Here is an 18997-nt window from a genome sequence, read left to right on the forward strand (position 1 = left end):
TCTAAGGTGCTTTTTAAACTCAAGTTAGCTTAACTCAGTTAAAAGCCCTACCTAATACCAAGGTGAACACATTTAAAGTGGGGTTTCAAATCAAGTTAAACTAGCTCAATTGAGCTAATTCAGTTGAAAAAAACATCTTTTTTGCTAGTTTAGACAAGGACAAATGAGCAGAGACAATGGCCAGTAGAAAATGTGCCTTAAGTTTTAAGAACTTTAAAAGAATATCCTGCATAGACTCAAGGCAATTCTTACACAGAATTTTTAACAGATTCAGTTTACACAGAGGGATAATCTGCTCACCTCATTGCACAATACTGATAAAAGCTCCAAAGCAGTGCCCGAGGAACGGTATTAGTCTATAGTATACCCTTTTATTGCCCCCTAAACTAGAGGCCTAACATTTTAAGGAACTGGTATCTGGAGTCTTTTTCTGGAAAACTTGTAAGCTTTTACTGACAGGACATTTGGTAGATAATAGAGCTTTCCACAGACTATTACAGGAAAAAGAGACAGAAGAACTTTCACGTTTTAAAAGGGTTTAAAATTACTTTACCAGCCTCTCAAACTCTCACATGTCAGGGACAGTACTGATTTCCAAGGGGAGAATTACTCTCTAAGCCCTGGCGTACACGAGGAGTTGAGGTCAAATTTAGCAGCATTAAATCGATTTAACCCTGCACCCATCCACACGATGAAGCCTTTTTTTCCCCGACTTAAAGGGCTCTTAAAATCAATTTCCTTACTCCACCCGACAGGGGGATTTGCGCTTAAATCGGCCTTGCCGGGTCAAATTTGGGGGACTGTGGACGCAATTAGATAGTATTGGCCTTCAGGAGCTATCCCAGAGTGCTCTATTGTGACCGCTCTGGACAGCGCTCTCAACTCAGATGCACTGGCCAGGTAGACAGGAAAAGGCCCGCAAATTTTGAATTTCAAATTTCCTCTTTGCATGGTCACCTGCAGCTTGCCATGCTGGCCAGAGCTCATCAGCAGAGGTGACCATGCAGAGCTCATCAGCAGAGGTGACTATGATGGAGTCCCAGAATCACAAAAGAGCTCCAGCGTGGACCAAATGGGAGGTACGGGATCTGATCGCTGTATGGGGAGAGGAATCCGTGCTATCAGAACTCCGTTCCAGTTTTCGAAATGCCAAAATATTTGTCAAAATCCCCCAGGGCATGAAGGACAGAGGCCATAACAGGGACCCAAAGCAGTGCCATGTGAGACTTAAGGAGCTGAGGCAAGCCTACCAGAAAACCAGAGAGGCAAATGGCCGCTCCAGGTCAGAGCCCCAAACATGCCGCTTCTATGATGAGCTGCATGCCATTTTAGGGGATTCAGCCACCACTATCCCAGCCGTGTTGTTTGACTCCTTCAATGGAGATGGAGGCAACACAGAAGCAGGTTTTGGGGACGCGGAAGATGATGATGATGAAGTTGTAGATAGCTCACAGCAAGCAAGTGGAGAAACCGGTTTTCCCGACAGCCAGGAACTGTTTCTCACCCTGGACCTGGAACCAGTACCCCCCGAACCCACCCAAGGCTGCCTCTCAGACCCGCCAGGTGGAGAAGGGACCTCTGGTGAGTGTACCTTTTAAAATACTATAGATGGTTTAAAAGCAAGCATGTTTAATGATTAATTTGCCCTGGCATTCGCGGCTCTCCTGGATGTACTCCCAAAGCCTTGGCAAAAGGTTTCTGGGGAGGTCAGCCTTATTCCATCCACCATGGTAGGACACTTTACCATACCAGGCCAGTAGCACGTACTTGGGAATCATTGTAGAACAAAGCATTGCAGTGTATGTTTGCTGGCATTCAAACAACATCCGTTCTTTATCTCTCTGTGTTATCATCAGGAGAGTGATATCATTCATGGTCACCTGGTTGAAACAGGGTGCTTTTCTTAAGGGGACATTCAGAGGTGCCCGTTCCTGCTGGGCTGTTTGCCTGTGGCTGAACAGAAGCGTTCCCTGCTGTTAGCCATGGAGAGGGGGGAGGGGCTAGCCACGTGGTGGGGGGAGGCAAAATGTGACCTTGGAACGAAAGCACATGTGCTGTGTATGTAATGTTAACAGCAAGGTTTACCGTGAAAGAGTATACCCATTGTTCTATAAAATGTGTCTTTTTAAATACCACTGTCCCTTTTTTTTTTCCCTCCACCAGCTGCATGTGTTTCAAGGATCACAGGATCTTCTCCTTCCCAGAGGCTAGTGAAGATTAGAAGGCGAAAAAAAACCGCAGTTGTGATGAAATGTTCTCTGAGCTCATGCTGTCCTCCCACACTGACAGAGCACAGACGAATGTGTGGAGGCAGACAATGTCAGAGTGCAGGAAAGCACAAAATGACCGGGAGGAGAGGTGGCGGGCTGAAGAAAGGGCTGAAGCTGAAAGGTGGCAGCAGCGTGATGAGAGGAGGCAGGATTCAATGCTGAGGCTGCTGGAGGATCAAACTAATGCACTCCAGCGTATGGTTGAGCTGCAGGAAAAGCAGCAGGAGCACAGACCGCCGCTACAGCCCGTGTAACCAACTGCCACCCTCCCCAAGTTCCATAGCCTCCACACCCAGACGCCCAAGAATGCGGTGGGGGGGCCTCTGACCACCCAGCAACTCCACCCCCTCAGAGGATTGCCCAAGCAACAAAAGGCTGGCATTCAATAAGTTTTAAAAACTTTTAAAGTGCTGTGTGTCCTTCTCCTTCCCTCCTCCACCACCCCTCCCGGTGCTTCTCTCCTCCACCACCCCTCCCAGGCTACCTTGGCAGTTATCCCCCTATTTGTGTGATGAATTAATAAAGAATACATGAATGTGAAGCAACAATGACTTTATTGCCTCTGTAAGTGGTGATTGAAAGGAGGAGGGGAGGGTGCTTAGCTTACAGGGAAGTAGAGTGAACCAAGGGGCGGGGGGTTTCATCAAGGAGAAACAAACAGAACTTTCACACCGTAGCCTGGCCAGTCATGAAACTGGTCTTCAAGGCTTCTCTGATGTGCACCGCACCCTCCTGTGCTCTTCTAACCGCCCTGGTGTCAGGCTGCGCGTAACTAGTGGCCAGGCGATTTGCCTCAACCTCCCACCCCGCCATAAACGTCTCCCCCCTTACTCTCTCAGATATTGTGGAGCGCACAGCAAGCAGTAACAACAGTGGGAATATTGGTTTCGCTGAGGTCTAACCGAGTCAGTAAACTGCACCAGCATGCTTTTAAATGTCCAAATGCACATTCTACCACCATTGTGCACTTGCTCAGCATGTAGTTGAACAGCTCCTGACTACTGTCCAGGCTGCCTGTGTACGGCTTCATGAGCCATGGCATTAAGGGGTAGGCTGGGTCCCCAAGGATAACTATAGGCATTTCAACATCCCCAATGGTTATTTTCTGCTCTGGGAATAAAGTCCCTTCCTGCAGCTTTTGAAACAGACCAGAGTTCCTGAAGATGCGAGCGTTATGTACCTTTCCCGGCCATCCCACGTTGATGTTGGTGAAACGTCCCTTGTGATCCACCAGTGCTTGCAGCACTATTGAAAAGTACCCCTTGTGGTTTATGTACTCGCCAGCTTGGTGCTCTGGTGCCAAGATAGGGATATGGGTTCCGTCTATGTCCCCACCACAGTTAGGGAATCCCATTGCAGCAAAGCCATCCACTATGACCTGCACATTTCCCAGGGTCGCTACCCTTGATATCAGCAGATCTTTGATTGCATTGGCTACTTGCATCACAGCAACCTCCACAGTAGATTTGCCCACTTCAAACTGATTCCCGACTGACCGGTAGCTGTCTGGCGTTGCAAGCTTCCACAGGGCTATTGCCACTCACTTCTCAACTGTGAGGGCTGCTCTCATCTTGGTATTCATGCGCTTCAAGGCAGGGGAAAGCAAGTCACAAAGTTCCATGAAAGTACCCTTACACATGTAAAAGTTTTGCAGCCACTGGGAATAGTCCCAGACCTGCAACACTATGCGGTCCAGTCTGTGCTTGTTTCCCGGGCCCAGAATCGGCGTTCCATGGCATGAACCTGCCCCATTAGCACCATGATGCCTGCATTGCCAGGGCCCATGCTTTGAGAGAAGTCTGTGTTCATGTCCTCATCACTCTTGTCACCGCGCTGACGTCGCCTACTCGCCCGGTTTCGCTTTGCCAGGTTCTGGTGCTGCATATACTGCTGGATAATGCGTGTGGTGTTTAATGTGCTCCTAATTGCCCAAGTGATCTGAGCGGGCTCCATGCTTGCCGTGGTATGGCGTCTGCACAGAAAAAAGGCGCGGAACGATTGTCTTCCGTTGCTTTCACAGAGGGAGGGAAGGAAGGAGGGCCTGATGACATGTACCCAGAACCACCCACAACAATGTTTTTTGCCCCATCAGGCATTGGGATCTCAACCCAGAATTCCAATGGGCAGCGGAGACTGCGGGAACTGTGGGATAGCTACCCACAGTGCAACACCCCGGAAGTCGACGCTAGCCTCGGTACTGTGGAAGCACTCCGCCAAGTTAATGCACTTAGAGCATTTTGTGTGGGGACACACACTATCGACTATTTAAAACGATTTCTAAAAAACGACTTCTATAAATTCAACCTAATCTCGTAGTGTAGACATACCCTTGGGCTATGTCTACACTATGGATCTTACAGCAGCACAGCTGTACCGCTACAGCTCTGCCACTGTAAGGTCTCCCATGTAGCCACTCTTTGCCAGAAGGAGAGCGCTCTCCTGCCGGCATAGTTAAACCACCCCCAACTAGAAGCGTTAACTATGTCAGCAAGAGAGCCTCTTTTGCCAACAGAACACTGTCCACATCAGCAGTTTTGCCAGTGAAATTTATGTTGGTCAGGGATATGTTTTTTCACATCCCTCAACAACAAGTTTTATTAACAAAAGTGGTTGTGTAGACAAAGCCTGAGAAAGGAGGCTGGGAACGTAGGGCAGGAACCTAGGGTAGACCCCCCCTCCACAAAACAAGGACAAAAAAAAAAACCCAGTTACAAACCTTTCCATAACCGTTGTTCAAGATGTGTTGCACATCTCCATTCCACTGTAGGTGTTTGTGCACTCCAGTGCAGTTGTCGGAGAATTTTTCCGTTAACAATACCCAGGGGGAAACACAATCGCCCTCTGCTGCCTCATGCACCGACATAAAGGGCCAAGCTGCCCCTGGTCCCGCTCTGGTCCTTCCTACTGGAAAGACTCCGACAGAGAGGGGAAGGAGTGAGGATTGTGGAATGAACATGTGCAACACATCTCAAAGAACAATAGTTATTATGGAAAGGTTAGTAAACTATTTTTTACTTCAAGTGATTGCACATGTCAATTCCACTGTAGGTGACTCACAAGAAGTTCCAACTGGAGGTGGGTTTGGAGTCTACTTGAACAGTCTAAATTTAGCATAGTCTCCAAGATTGCTGACAGCCTTATGAGAGCCAAATGTCTGACATGATGACCAGGTTTCTGTTTTGAAAGTGTCTAGTATGGACATGTTAACCAGAAATGCCACAGAACTCACCTGGGAGTTAGTAGGATGTCCCAATACTATATCTGGCAGCTTCATGCTAGCCAATCAATAAAACAGCTGACTACAACGAGATATCCATGACAAAATCCTTTGCATGGAAACAGGACTGTCCTTCATTCTGTCCGCAAATTGATAAACCTCCTGCTCAAGGAATCTGCCAGTATATTCTGAGCCTCTGGGAGATAGTCCGCTTTCAGAATTATAGAGTGGTTGATGTAGAAGTCCCAGAGTAGTACTGCTGCCTGACATAACAGCGAGGATCAGGCTCCCCTCTGCTTGTTTACATAAAATATGGCAGTTGTACTGTCAGCCAGCACCATTACACCCTTTCCCCAATGAGAGGAAAGAAGGTCGTGCAAGCTTATTGGATAGCCCACAATTCCCTGACATGTGTAGACCTGAGATTTTGGGAAGAACACAGACTTTGTATCTGCAAAGGTCCCAGGTGAACCCCCCAAGGGGTCTCTAAGGTAAGAAATTGTTGAGGTGGCGTGAAAGGAAGTCCTTTGCAGACATTGGTCAGGTCTAACCACCAATCTAGGGAGGCTAGGATGTGGCTTGGTATGCGCGCTAACATAGCTATGATGCGCCTTTTCGGAGACTACACCTCTGTCAACCCAAGGAGCCTGAGATGCAGTTTGGAGTACTGGACCACATACGTGCAAACTGCCATGTGCCCCAGCAGCCTTAAGCAGTTTCTCAACATGGTAAGAAAATAAGCCTTTAAGTCCAGAATCAGGCTTTGCCTTGCATGAAACCTTGCCTGTGCTAGTTAGGCCCTGGCCATTGTTGAGTCCAGGACCACTCCAATAAATTCTACTTGTTGTACTTAAGACAAGACTGACTTAATCAGCAGGCCGAGTGCATTGAAAATTATGCTTATGCTGCACATGACCCGCCACGTGAATCGACCTCCTACTGGCCAGTCATCCAGGTAAGGGAATACATAGACCCCTGATCTCTGCAGCAAAGCTGCTATCACTACCATACATGGTAAAAAGTGAAACACTCTAAAAAAGACCAAGGGGAGTACAGTAAACTGATAATAGTGACTGCTGACAGTAATTCTCAAATGTTCTGTGGCTCTGACGAATCACCATGTGAAAATATGCATCCTTTGAGTTGAGAACAGCGTACTAATCACCTGGCACTAGGAAAGGAATAATGGAAGCTAGACTGACCATCCAGAATTTTGATTTTTTACATTGTTTAATTGCCTTCGATATAAAATAAGGCTCAGAATACCTTTTGCCTTCAGTATCAGTTCGTATCAAGAGGAAGACCCTTATCTCCTGGACAAAGGATGGACCTCCTTTATAGCTCCTACAAGGAGAAGTGATTGTATTTCTTGCAGTAGCACTGTCTCATGAGAACAGATGTAGTTTAACTTCTGCATTTGGAGGGGGGCAGCTCCATTCAGACCAATGGGGACATGTGGAGGGCTGGGCAAATTCCATGCCGGCTTGAGTCTTGCAGTTTGGGGGTGTAACACTCTCCTTGTTCCCCCAAACTATGCCCATGAAGTTTCCTTAAATCGGGACTGAGAAGGGAGGGGGGTAGAAATAAATTGGAGTGACTATTCCACTCCCACTCTGCTTAGAACCCACTGATCTGTTATGATGTGGGTCCAAGCATAACGGAAGTGGGACAGGTGGTCTGCAAAAATTGGAAAAGAAACAGATAGCATTCTCAGAACTGGCAGTCTGCACTTGACTTACCCATCAAAACGATCTTTTGGAAGATGCCATGTGCCTTGATGAACCAACAGCTGCCAAAGCTGAGGGTGGAGATGGGTGTCTTTTTTAACCTCTGCTCCTTCTCCTTGGCAGGTCTTGGGCTTGAGGAACAAACCCCTGAAAATGCTGGGACTGGTGAGGATGGAACACCTTCTGCTTCACTGGTAGGGTGAAAATGCCCATAGATTACAGGGTTGTGCTAGAGTCTTTGAGACTACACAGAATCTGATAATCTTTTCTGAGATAAGCGACATGCTTCAAAAAGATACACCCTGGACAGTCTGTTGCACCTCTGGAGAGACCAGAAGAATGTAACCAGCAAAAACCAACTCACCAGGATAGTAGAGGGCATGGTGAGAGCTACAGAATCTGCTGCACTGAGACGGGGCACTGGAACAGGGGCAGTTGGGGGAAGAGACATCCCGGGAGTGGGCGCACGGGGAAAGAGGCAGCCTGAGAGCGTGCCATCGGGGAAAGAGGCAGCCCGGGAATGAGCCCTTGGAAGAGGGGAGAGGGAAAGTGCAGCATATTTCCAGGAGAGTGCGGCATATTTCCAGTACCCAGACCGGATGCCGAAACCATACAAAAACAACAAACTAAAGGAGCTCCAACAACAGGTACGGAAGGTAGGAAGAACTGAGGGGAGTCAGGGTGGCTTAGCCCTTTATGCCTGTGTTGGTGCACAAGGCAGCAGAGGGTGTTCATTCTGCTCTGATGGCTACCATTAAGGGAAAAACAACTGTGACACTGGGGAGCACAAACACTTACAGTGGAATGGACATGTGCAATCACTTGAGACCAATTTTTGTGCCCCTGGACTAGGTTCACAAACCAGGCTCTTCTTGGCCATGAACAACAGGATGGCATTTGTCAGTTTGGTACAGAAAGAGATGGAAATGTAAAGAGATGATTGAACTATTGGATAGGGAAGGCATTCACCCAACAGACTAGAAGCAACAAGCAGAGATCTGGTTATTCACTGAAGATATGAAAACATGGTGGTTAGGGTGCTTTTTAATAATTTAGGAAGAAAGCTTTACTCCCTCTCCAAACTGTCATTGCAAAACCATAATATCTGAAGACACTGTCAAAAAGAACTAATGGTATGAGAGCAATTTTAGGTTTGAGTGGTGGAATAGATAAAATTTTCACAACAGGCTTCTCATTCACAAGTGCAGATGGTTTTTCTGGTTTAAGAAGAGTGGAGAAAGCATTATCCATCTGCCATCTAGCCACTACAAAGTTTTGAGCACCCACAAGTCCAGGAGAAAGACAGAAGGAATAATTCTCAATAGTAATTTGGGGGTAACTGTGGCCTATCAGGTTTAGAGGCATTTGGACTGCTGAAGGATACTCCTCTCTGGTTGTCACTGAGGTGGTAGAAAAGCAATGTGGGGTGAGTTACCCTGGAGATAGCCCCAACAGAGTGATTGAGACATTTGTCATGAGACAAAAAGAGGCTAAGCACCATAAAAGTCACTTATTTCATTCCCTTTTAGTTTTCTCTGATTTCACAGCCATTTCAAACCTAGTAGAGGTCATACTGATGAGATGCAATGCTGCAGAAAGAATAAGATATGGCAAAACTAGATATTTCAGGAAGAATCTTGAGTTTCTTGCAAAGGTAAAAGGAAACAAGAAAATTTTGATTGGCATTCAAAAATTCAGCAATTTCACTGGCTGCTCATGCATGTTCAAATATGGATTACAAGAAAACTCATTTAATCAGAAACTGATCTTGTCCACATATGAGTTTATAAGGTGGTGCAACATAAATATAATGACTACTAGGTCCTGTCTACATTAGCATTTTTAGGGAAAACTCCAACTGTTACTCTACCACTGGTAGAACTGCATTAATGGGAGATTTCCCTAAAAATGTTAGTGTAGACAAAACATTACAGTTCAAATCAGACTAGAAAAAAGAGCCAAAGTAAACAATTTACAAACTTTGCTGCCCAAACGTCTTGAGATTTAAAGTTCTTCTCTTTTTAATAAATACAATAAGAGAGTACTTTTCCAGGTTCTTTGCTAAAGGGTTAATATTCATATTATTCTTTGAATATATTTCATTAGTATGTTTTGAAATGTTTTCTATACCGACATCTAAACATTTTCAGAATGAATATTTTATAAGTGGAATTTTCACACAACACTAAAAATAAATGCAGTCTGAGTTATACTAATACAATATATGAAAACTGTTTCACTTAACAGCTTGGTGATTTTGCTTAATAAATAGGCCACTATGCAAGCAATGGCACTGACAGAACAAAATAAATGATTTTTCTTTAGAGAAAAATAACACTTTTGGCACTGCTGACGGGCCAGCTGGTTTCTGTGACTGATAAACTTCTTGAATTTAATGACTGAGTTGCACTATAATGTACACATTTTCTTGCATATATGACCTTTCATTCTAACAGGCTTATCTAGCTACTATGCTAGCTGATTTCTCTTACCTGTTTCCATGAGAAAATGCAAATTAAAGCAGACATCCCAAACATATAGCCATTGCTTTACTCAAGTCTCTGTAAACTAAATCTGAGGAATAGCAAGGGGGGGGGGAGGGGAACGACTTGTCAAAATAGAAATAATTTTTTTAAAAAAAGCAAATATAAACAATTTCAATAAACCTGTTTCAATTTTGTGACTAGGAGATTATTAAATCTTAATTAAAAATGCAAATCCAAATTTGTGTCAAAATTCTTCACACTCTTTCCATTTGTGCCATTACCAATTTCTCCTTCATCTATTATTGAACCTAATTGTCATCAGCAGGGTTTGGATCTTTATATTCACAGCACAGACCTGTACTATTTGAGTTACCAAAGTAATTGACAGCAATAGAAGGCTGATATCCACTATAAGGACCCACAAGTAGAGAGACATGAGACACACACTTTGTGCCAATGGGTTTCACAGCTATTTGTTGACAGAAGAATGAAGAGATTCCGGATCCCTTGGTTCAATTACAGGTTCTGGAGAGGTTTGTACTCTCAGACTCTTACATGCCCATGCCCCATCTGTCCCACTAGCCAATACCAAAGCAAAGTTCAGTTTTTGTGCCGTGCTACTGTGGCCCCTGGCAGCTTGGAGGAGCAATAGCAGGGAAAGTCCTGCCCAGTCCCTGCAATATGCTCACTACAGACAAGATTTTCATAGAATTGAGTTGCCAAACTCCAACAAGTCTCTGCAAAGACTAGATTTGAAAACCAGGGCCTTCCTGACCATTAAGAATGGGATGGTATTTCTCACAAGGACAGCAAAATGTACATCCCTGACAAATTTCAAGCCCCTGCTCAAAAGGAGAGAGGTGCTAGAGCTTCTCAGTGAAATAGATGACAGATTTTTTTTAAACCTATATGTAGGGGTGGTCTTGAATAATTATTGTACCCAAAGCTGTCACTGGCATAATGTTTCGGTACCATATGTGGGAATGCCTATTTCACATTAGGGGTCTGACTGGTAGTAGAGACTCGCCACATTGGGAAAGCGGGAGGAGGCCCTTTCTAGCTTCTACTTAAGGGTCTTTAAGGTCCAATTCTAGTGCCAGTAGCCTCTAGTCAGCTGCCATGGGGTGCACCCAAACAACTTTGAACAGGGTGGGTCAAAGAAAACCAGGCAGAATCCCGCAAGACAAAGGAGGATCTGGGCTGAGTAGGAGAATATAAACTGGTTCATTTAAGTAATTTAAGAGAAAAGCCAACCTAACGTAGCTTATTGTGAAGCATGAGTTTAGATTAGTCTAAATATGCATGTAAGATGTTTGTTTTAAAATAGTATTTCTTTAACACTTTACCTCAACAGCTAAATAAAAATACTTTGTTTTAGCAAGGCTGTTGGTCAATATCACTGGCCACAGTTTCCCAAAGAGAAGAAATGAATGTGCCCAAAACCCACCCAGAGCTGAAGTGTGTCGGCACACAGGGTAACACCCACATCCTGGTCAGAGAGTGGAAAAATTGTGAGATTCCATCCCGAGACAGGTAAGAGTAAATGGCCAAACATGTAAGGTAGGCGCATTGAGACCAGAAAAGGGACAAAAAGTAGCATGTAACCATGAAAATGGGCAAACATATTTTCCCCCAACCTTGTTCTTAGAAATGGCTGAGACATTTTAGGTCAAACTTTTTTTTTTTTTTTTTTTTAATTAAAAAGGCAGACAATCAGAATTGAAAATTTTAGCCCAAATGGTTAAATTGGCAAAGTTATAAGCAAATGAAAATGGTCTTAGAATGTGTGGAGGCATTGCTAACTACACCACCTCTGCCTATACATAGGCTAGCGACCCAAGTACATACCCAAGGTCTCTGGCATGTTTGCACAGCCTAGGCTGAAACCCGTGCTGCTACTGCCGATATGTCTTCGCTGCTATAGCTAGTTGTGCTAGCTAGATTAAAGCTAGTACAGGTATGCCAACCCATGCTGCAAGCACACCTTTGATGTCATGTAGACATACCCTAGGAGTCATGCCTAGTAGAAACAGCAAGTGTGTGTCACAATTCAGAGCTAGGCGCACCATAGGCACCAACTCCGTGGGTGCTCCAGCCCTTGAGCACCCACGGGAAAAAAAAAAAGTGAGTGTCTAGCACCCACCGGCAGCCAAGCTCACCTTTCTTCACCCCTCAGTGCCTCCCGCCCACTGGCGGCCCCCCCGATCAACTCCTCCCCGCACCTCCTGCAGATCAGCTGTTCCACAGCGTACAGGAGGAGGTGGGAGGGAGGGGGAGGAGCGGGCACAGAGTGCTCAGGGGAGGGAGCAAAACTGGGCAGGGAGGGGGCAGAGTGGGGACAGGAAGGGGTGGTTAGTTGGGGGTCTCGGGGAATGGATGGAGTGGGGACAGGACCTGGGGAGGAGTGGGGGTGGGAAGAGGCAAAGCTGGGGTGGGGACTTGGGGGAAGGGTAGAGTGGAGGCAGGGCCTGGGGCAGATCAGGGGTTGAGCACTCCTGCGGAAAGCTGGAAGCCGGCACCTGTGAGCTGGACCTTTGAACTCTCTCAATACACCCCCTCATGTGTTAGGTCTCTTGCCTTCACAAGTCCTGGGATGGAATACAACAATTCTCCCACTCATAGGCTTAGTCCCCAAGGTGTAGCAACCTGCATACCAACTGTGATTACTAACAGGCTCAACTAGATTTAACTACTTGTACACCTCCTCTTCAGGAACTGTGACCACTGGTGAATACACTGACCAAAACAGCCTTTTCAAAACTAAGTATTGTGTAATTCTAACAGGAGGAATACAGTACAACAGATAGGGCAATTTCTTTGGGAGATCTTATTGAATTAGATTTAAATAGCTTTGGAGTCAATTGTTTTATAAATGCAAAATAGATGTTTTACTCTGGAATTTTATGTAACTTCTCGAGGGGTGAGATGTGACCAGTGTAAACCCTGAGTTTCAAAGGATAAAGAAGGAATCTTTGGGACAAACAAAGATGACTGGGCTATCTAAGAAATACCCGGGAGGAGGTGAATGCAAATTCCTACCTTTGGACCCAACTTTTTGAAGTTATGACCTGAGGAGAAACCCATTGGTTGCTGATTCCCTACTCCCAGAATCTGAAGATCAAAGCCTCAACCTGCAGAAAGGAGAGAACTCTCAGATTTGTGTGTGCTTGTTCTGAGCTAACAGCTGATATGATCTTGTAGCTACAGAAAAACCCCTTGGTGGTGTTTGAAGGACTGCAAGAGCCCCTGCTGAAGTTGGGGATGATCTTTGGTAAGCTTACCAGCATGTGTGTAGATTTCTTTTATTGTTTTTAATATGCTTTCTCTGCAATGCTTTCACCTTAAGAATGTGTGTGTTTGCCTAGAAAGGGCTGGGTGGTAACTTATACCTGTAGGCAATTACACAGTTTATAGCCTCTCAGGGGAAAGCAAAGCAATCTGACTTGCTGGGAACCTCACAGTATGGGCAGGCAAAGGTGCAACCTGGAAAAAACTCAGCCAGGAATGAAAGAGATGTGGATCTTCATACCCAAGACATGATGGCTGAGGAGCCTAGAGTGGGTGCCCTTGCCAGATCACAAGGGGGACATGCAAGTGCTGTTGCTCTGAACTGTGACATACAGCATAACAAGAGAAAAGTGTTCTTAACACAATAAAAGTCTACTTACATATCAAGATTACCTAGAATGCTAGGCAGGACTAACTTATCCCAGATAACCTCCCCTGGCATCCCAGCAGTCCCACTCTCTCCCTCTCTTGTTCTTCGGGGCTGTACTCTTATCGATCCTGATATTTATTGTTCCAGTTTCCTGCCTGGATTTCCCCCTCCCCTGTGTCAAGGTTTGGTGCTGAACTCATCATGGTCAGAAGTAAATTTCAGAAGCATATGACACCTGCATTGTTTGGTATGAATTGCTAAATGGGGCTATCAGAAGTGATTGTGCACTTTACTGCCCTATATGCACTCATTCTACCGGAATTAACCTCTGGTATTCATATAGCAAACAATACCATAATCAAAAAAGCAAAAGAAACATTTAATATTCAGAAAATATTACACGGTGCTCCCACATCCTTCACATTGTGAACCTCACATCCCTTATATTTCTCTCCCTGACCCCTTCCAATGAAGCAATAAACTCAAAGTCTAACTATTTAATCACTAAAAATTATTAAACATGGAAAATTCCTTTTACTCTATCACATTTTCTTTAACAACAAATTGCACGTAGGAAACAATCTTAAGGTTGTGTAGTTAAAATAAGAAGGCACAGAAGTTAAATTTCTTAGAGCAATGTATGCATTATGATGCAGCAAGATTACCACATTTTATAGTATATATTTAATACTATAAACAAAAATATACTAAGCTGAACATTGAACAACAAGAATAGAAAACACTACATATGTGGAGAATGGATGAATAGCCAGTGCTATTGGAACCTTAAACTTCTGAACTCACCAACTTATCAATCAATCCATCAGTGGAGCCCAATAATGCATTAACTCAGGTTGTTTTCCCCATTTAATTTTATGTCTACCACTGAAAATTAAAATAATACACTACACTTCATGCATTTGTACACTTAAGTACATTTATCCTAACATTGTCTCAACATTTATGACTTTAGGCTGGGATTTTCCATTTGGGCAACTGGGTGATTAACTCCCTCAGGCTTATTGAAAAAAAATCTGTCCTAGCTCTTAGATACTGACTTTAAAAAACAACATTTTATATTAGGCTCCTGCAAATCAATATGACTTTTTTATTTTTGGTGCAGACATTTTGCTGGTGTAAACTGTCATAGCTCCATTGAACTATACCGATTAACATCACCTGAGGATCTGCCCCATAGTGTTTAATGTGTTGAATGAAGCAGGAAAACAGGAGAAGGAACTTTTAATTAATACACTAGCATGTCCCACTTGCACTTTGCTGGTAATTTCACACCCACCATAGAATAGCATTAGAGATTATTTATCATTGCATTTATTCTGGAAGTGAAGTACATCCCAATTTTCTCCAGTATTGCACCATTTTACATATTATTTTATAGCCCCTGGAACACAAAGCTATTTAAAAAACAGCAATATTGGAGAAAAGAAGGCTTACCTAACTTATAGGTAGTTTCCAGTGGTGATCAAGGAGTATGATATTAACATAAAGTGCTTGCTGGAGTGTGATCCAAACAGATATGCCAAACAGTTGCTGGCATAGCTACTTTTTGGACCTGCAAGAAAGGTAAAAGTAAAGAGGTAAGTTTTAAATTAGTATATGTGCCAAATGATGCTCTTAATCTGATCATCTGGACCCTCTGACACTATTTACTGGAGCTGATTGCAGATCACCTTCAACAGTTTTAATTTTTTTGATATCATAGAATATAATTTAAGAATTTTGTGAATTTGATTCAAACAACTTCTATTAAATGAACTGAATATTGTAATGCCAAAGCACTGCTCAAAAATATATAACTATGGTATGTATCATATGTTCCTTAAAAGGTAGCAATTTGCATTGCATTCTGTGCTTGGAAGCAGAGGGAAACAATGGTTTCAGATAAACAAACTGGAAATACTTTATTATAATTACGACATGATTAAAATAAGAAATCTGATAGAATCCTCTGGTTTCCTGGAAGCAGAGTGCAAGAAAAATCGTTGCCATGGAAACAACCAGCACAAAACTGCAATAAACCTAAGAGAAAATGTCATTGCCTCTGAACAATGAATGAAGAAAAATGCTGTTTGTAAACTACGATAACGAACTAAGGGCCCCAATCTTGCAAATTCTTGCTCACAAGAGCACAACTTACTCATGAGTCTTCCTACAGAAATCAATGGAACTACTCTTGTGAGAAATGGTGTGCAGGGTTGGTCTCTAAGAGGAGAAAAAAATTCTTTAAAACAGAGCATTTAACAACTATTGTGTAACTGACAAGTATGCTGTTAAAATTAATGTTCCTCATGTACCTGCTTCACTGCATATGATTTTTTTAAAATGCTGGTTACAGTTTAACCTATCACTTTGTTCACATGAAACTGGAAATGTACATAATTTTAGATCTGATTTCCAGAATTATTTATTTTTCATAATTGTGTTAAACAATGCACAGTTTTCAGGAAAAGTCATGTCCATCACCAAGACATTACAACTGCACAGTTGTTCTGGTACTGAATTGCACTGACAATTTATATATATATATATATATATATATATATATATATATATATATATATATATATATATATATATATATAGTGCTCTATAGAGAATGCAGCAGCTGAAAAATCAGCTAAAAGCTCATTTTAATATCATTTGCATTTTTAATAATCCATGTTAAACTATTTGACATTCAATCTTCTGGGATTATTTTTCAATACCATAATACAGCATCAGTCATAAGGAGAACACTAATTTGTTACAAATTAGAAACAGAGTGTGTGTGTGTGAGACACAGAGAGAGAGAGAGAGAGAGAGAGAGAGAACAAACTTTACGGTATACTTCCATATGCAAACACAGACTGAGTATCATCTTTGTCTTGGCCCACACATCCAGACTGTGTTTATATTTTATTTCTCCTTCATCTACAACATCCTGAAGATCCAGTCTTTTCTGTCTGTACCAACTGCCAAAAAACTCTTCTCCCCGCCCTTATCTCACACCACAATTTCTGTAATCTTCTGGCCTTGATGCCTCCAATCTTGCCCCTTTCATATCCATTCAAAATGCTGCCATTAATCTCTTCTTAGTTTCTTGGTCAGTCCACATCACCCCCTCTCCATGGTTCTTCTTTCTCTACTGCATCAAACATAAAATTACATCACAAACTTTCTACAACAGAGTTCTATCTGGCCTTTTAAATCTAAATTTGAATTGTGCCATCAACCCATGCCTTTGTTCCACCAGTGCTAGCCTTGATCATCTGCTTATCTACTTTTCCCAGAAGTCCCTTCATAGGTTGTTTCCCCATGCTGGCCTTTATGCTTGACAAAATTCACAAAGCTACCACCTCCTTTAAAACCTTCCATTGCCATGATGCTTACAAATCAGTACTGTTTAGAAGTTGTGACTTCTGTCATGACTAATTTCTGCATAAATGTGTCTTTACTGTAAACTTGTCTTTTCCCCTTCTCTCCTCCCCCGCCCTGCAAGTGTCTGTAATTAACCGCCCATATTTTGTTCCAAGCTCAGTGGAACGGACACTCTTTGTGTTATTTGTCTGTAGAATGCCCAGTACGCTGGGGCCTTGATTAGGGTCCTTAGGCATTACTGTAATATAAATAATAATAAATACAGGATGAGTTCTTGAATGGGATACGTAATGATATTCTGACCTTAAAGTAAGCCTGCATTTTTGTAAACATCAATACATTTCCAAAAATCTAATGAGTCTTTCCATTGACATCAATGGATTTTGGATTAGGCCCTAGGTGAGGCTCTGATGGGTAAAGAATACTAAAAACCTAATCCAAAACCAACTGAAATCAATGGAAGTATTTCCATTTACTCCAGTGGGCTCTGCATCAGGTTCTAAAATGGAAAGTGCTGATAACCTACTTCATTCATTTATGTTTCACCAGCAAGCCAAGCTGCATATGTAAAGAAATTCTACACACTTCAAATAAAATATCAATACTTCAAACAATCAAAATACACTTTTTAATAAGGATAAATGTTAATCCTCAAATGAAGCAATTGTCGATTCATTTTGCATTAGAAGGATAATTTTTAAAATAGATGATTATGTTTAAAAGCTAACATGCTGAAGCTTCATGCCATCATACATTCTGAGTGAAGTAATTTGTGTAATACTAGCAACAACCTACATAATCAGGCCTAAGGAAAAAACATTAAAGCAAATACCGTATTGTTACTGAAAATATATTTAGTCTGTATTCCAGGATAACCTTGCTGCATATACATATATTTTGTTTACTGAGAGGACTATTCATCTTCCAGTATAAGATACTAAATAGATAGGTACAATATAGAACTGAACAAAGAATACGCAGTGATCTTATAACTATTTAACAGCCATAGACCTAGCAAGAATATTTTAAAAGAATATTTGTGCTTAATCACTGTTTACCTAGGTGATGTGAAAATTTTCAATATTGCCATTCAAAAAATCAGACAGTTATGAGAGCAGCAATAGACTAAAAGCCATTATTTGAAATTAGGGCTGTCGATTAATTGCAGTTTAATTCACACCATTAACTCAAAACAATTAATCGCAATTAATCGCAGTTTTAATCACACTGTTAAATAGAATACCAATTGAAATTTATTAAATATATTGATTTCAATAATAACACAGAATACAAAGTGTACAGTGCTCACTTTGTATTATTTTTATTACAAATATTTGCATTGTAAAAATGATAAAAGAAATAGTATTTTTCAATTCACCTCATACAAGTACCATAGTGCAATCTCATTATTGTGAAAGCACAACTTACAAATGTAGATTTTTTTTGTTACATAACTGCACTCAAAAACAAAACAATGTAAAAGTTTAGAGTCTACAAGTCCACTCAGTCCTACTTCTTGTTCAGCCAATCACTAAGAACAAACAAGTTTGTTTACATTTATGGGAGATAATGCTGCCTGCTTCTTATTTACAATGTCACCTGAAAGTGAAAACAGGTGTTTGCATGGCACTTTTGTAGTTGGCACTGCAAGGTATTTACATGCCAGACAGGCTAAACATTCGTATGCCCCTTCATGCTTTGGCCACCATTCTAGAGAACATGTTTCTATGCTGATGACGCTCATTAAAAAAAAAATGCATTAATTAAATCTGTGACTGAACTCCTTGGGGGAGAATTGTATGTCTCCCGCTCTGTGTTATCTGCATTCTGCCATATATTTCATGTTATGTCAGTCTTGGATGATGTCCCAGCACGTCGTTCATTTTAAGAACACTTTCACTGCAAATCTGACAAAACGCAAAGAAGGTACCAATGTGAGATTTCTAAAAATAGCTACAGTACTCAACCCAAAATTTAAGAATCGGAAGTGCCTTCCGAAATCTGAGAGGGACGAGGTGTGGAGCATGCTTTCAGAAGTCTTAAAAGAGCAACACTCTGATGCAGAAACTACAGAACTCAAACCACCACCAAAGAAAATCAACCTTCTGCTGGTGAAATCTAACTTTCATGATGAAAATGAACATGCACTGATCTGCACTGCTTTGGATCGTTATTAAGCAGAACCCATCAGCAGCATAGATGCATGTCCTCTGAAATGGTGGCTGAAGCATTTTACATTGTTTTATTTATGAATGCAGTTA

The 18997-nt window shown here is 42.4% G+C and overlaps 1 protein-coding gene and 1 pseudogene across 6 annotated transcripts in view; one reads left to right on the forward strand and one right to left on the reverse strand.

Moving 5' to 3' along the window:
• NOVA1 (NOVA alternative splicing regulator 1) overlaps window positions 1-18997 on the reverse strand; it is a 229519-nt gene that overhangs the window by 87892 nt on the left and 122630 nt on the right. Inside the window, exon 1 of one of the 6 annotated variants that reach the window (XM_074955783.1) lies at window positions 14814-14832. The exons of the other annotated variants lie outside the window; for them this stretch is intronic. The gene's annotated coding sequence lies outside the window, so the exon portion shown is untranslated. Of the gene's footprint in view, window positions 1-14813; window positions 14833-18997 lie in introns of those variants that run through there. 6 annotated transcript variants of the gene reach the window in all.
• LOC141988375 (uncharacterized) lies at window positions 1029-2666 on the forward strand (annotated as a pseudogene).

This window comes from Natator depressus, chromosome 6, assembly GCF_965152275.1.
Source record: "Natator depressus isolate rNatDep1 chromosome 6, rNatDep2.hap1, whole genome shotgun sequence".
In the NCBI taxonomy this organism is placed as follows: Eukaryota; Metazoa; Chordata; order Testudines; family Cheloniidae; genus Natator; species Natator depressus.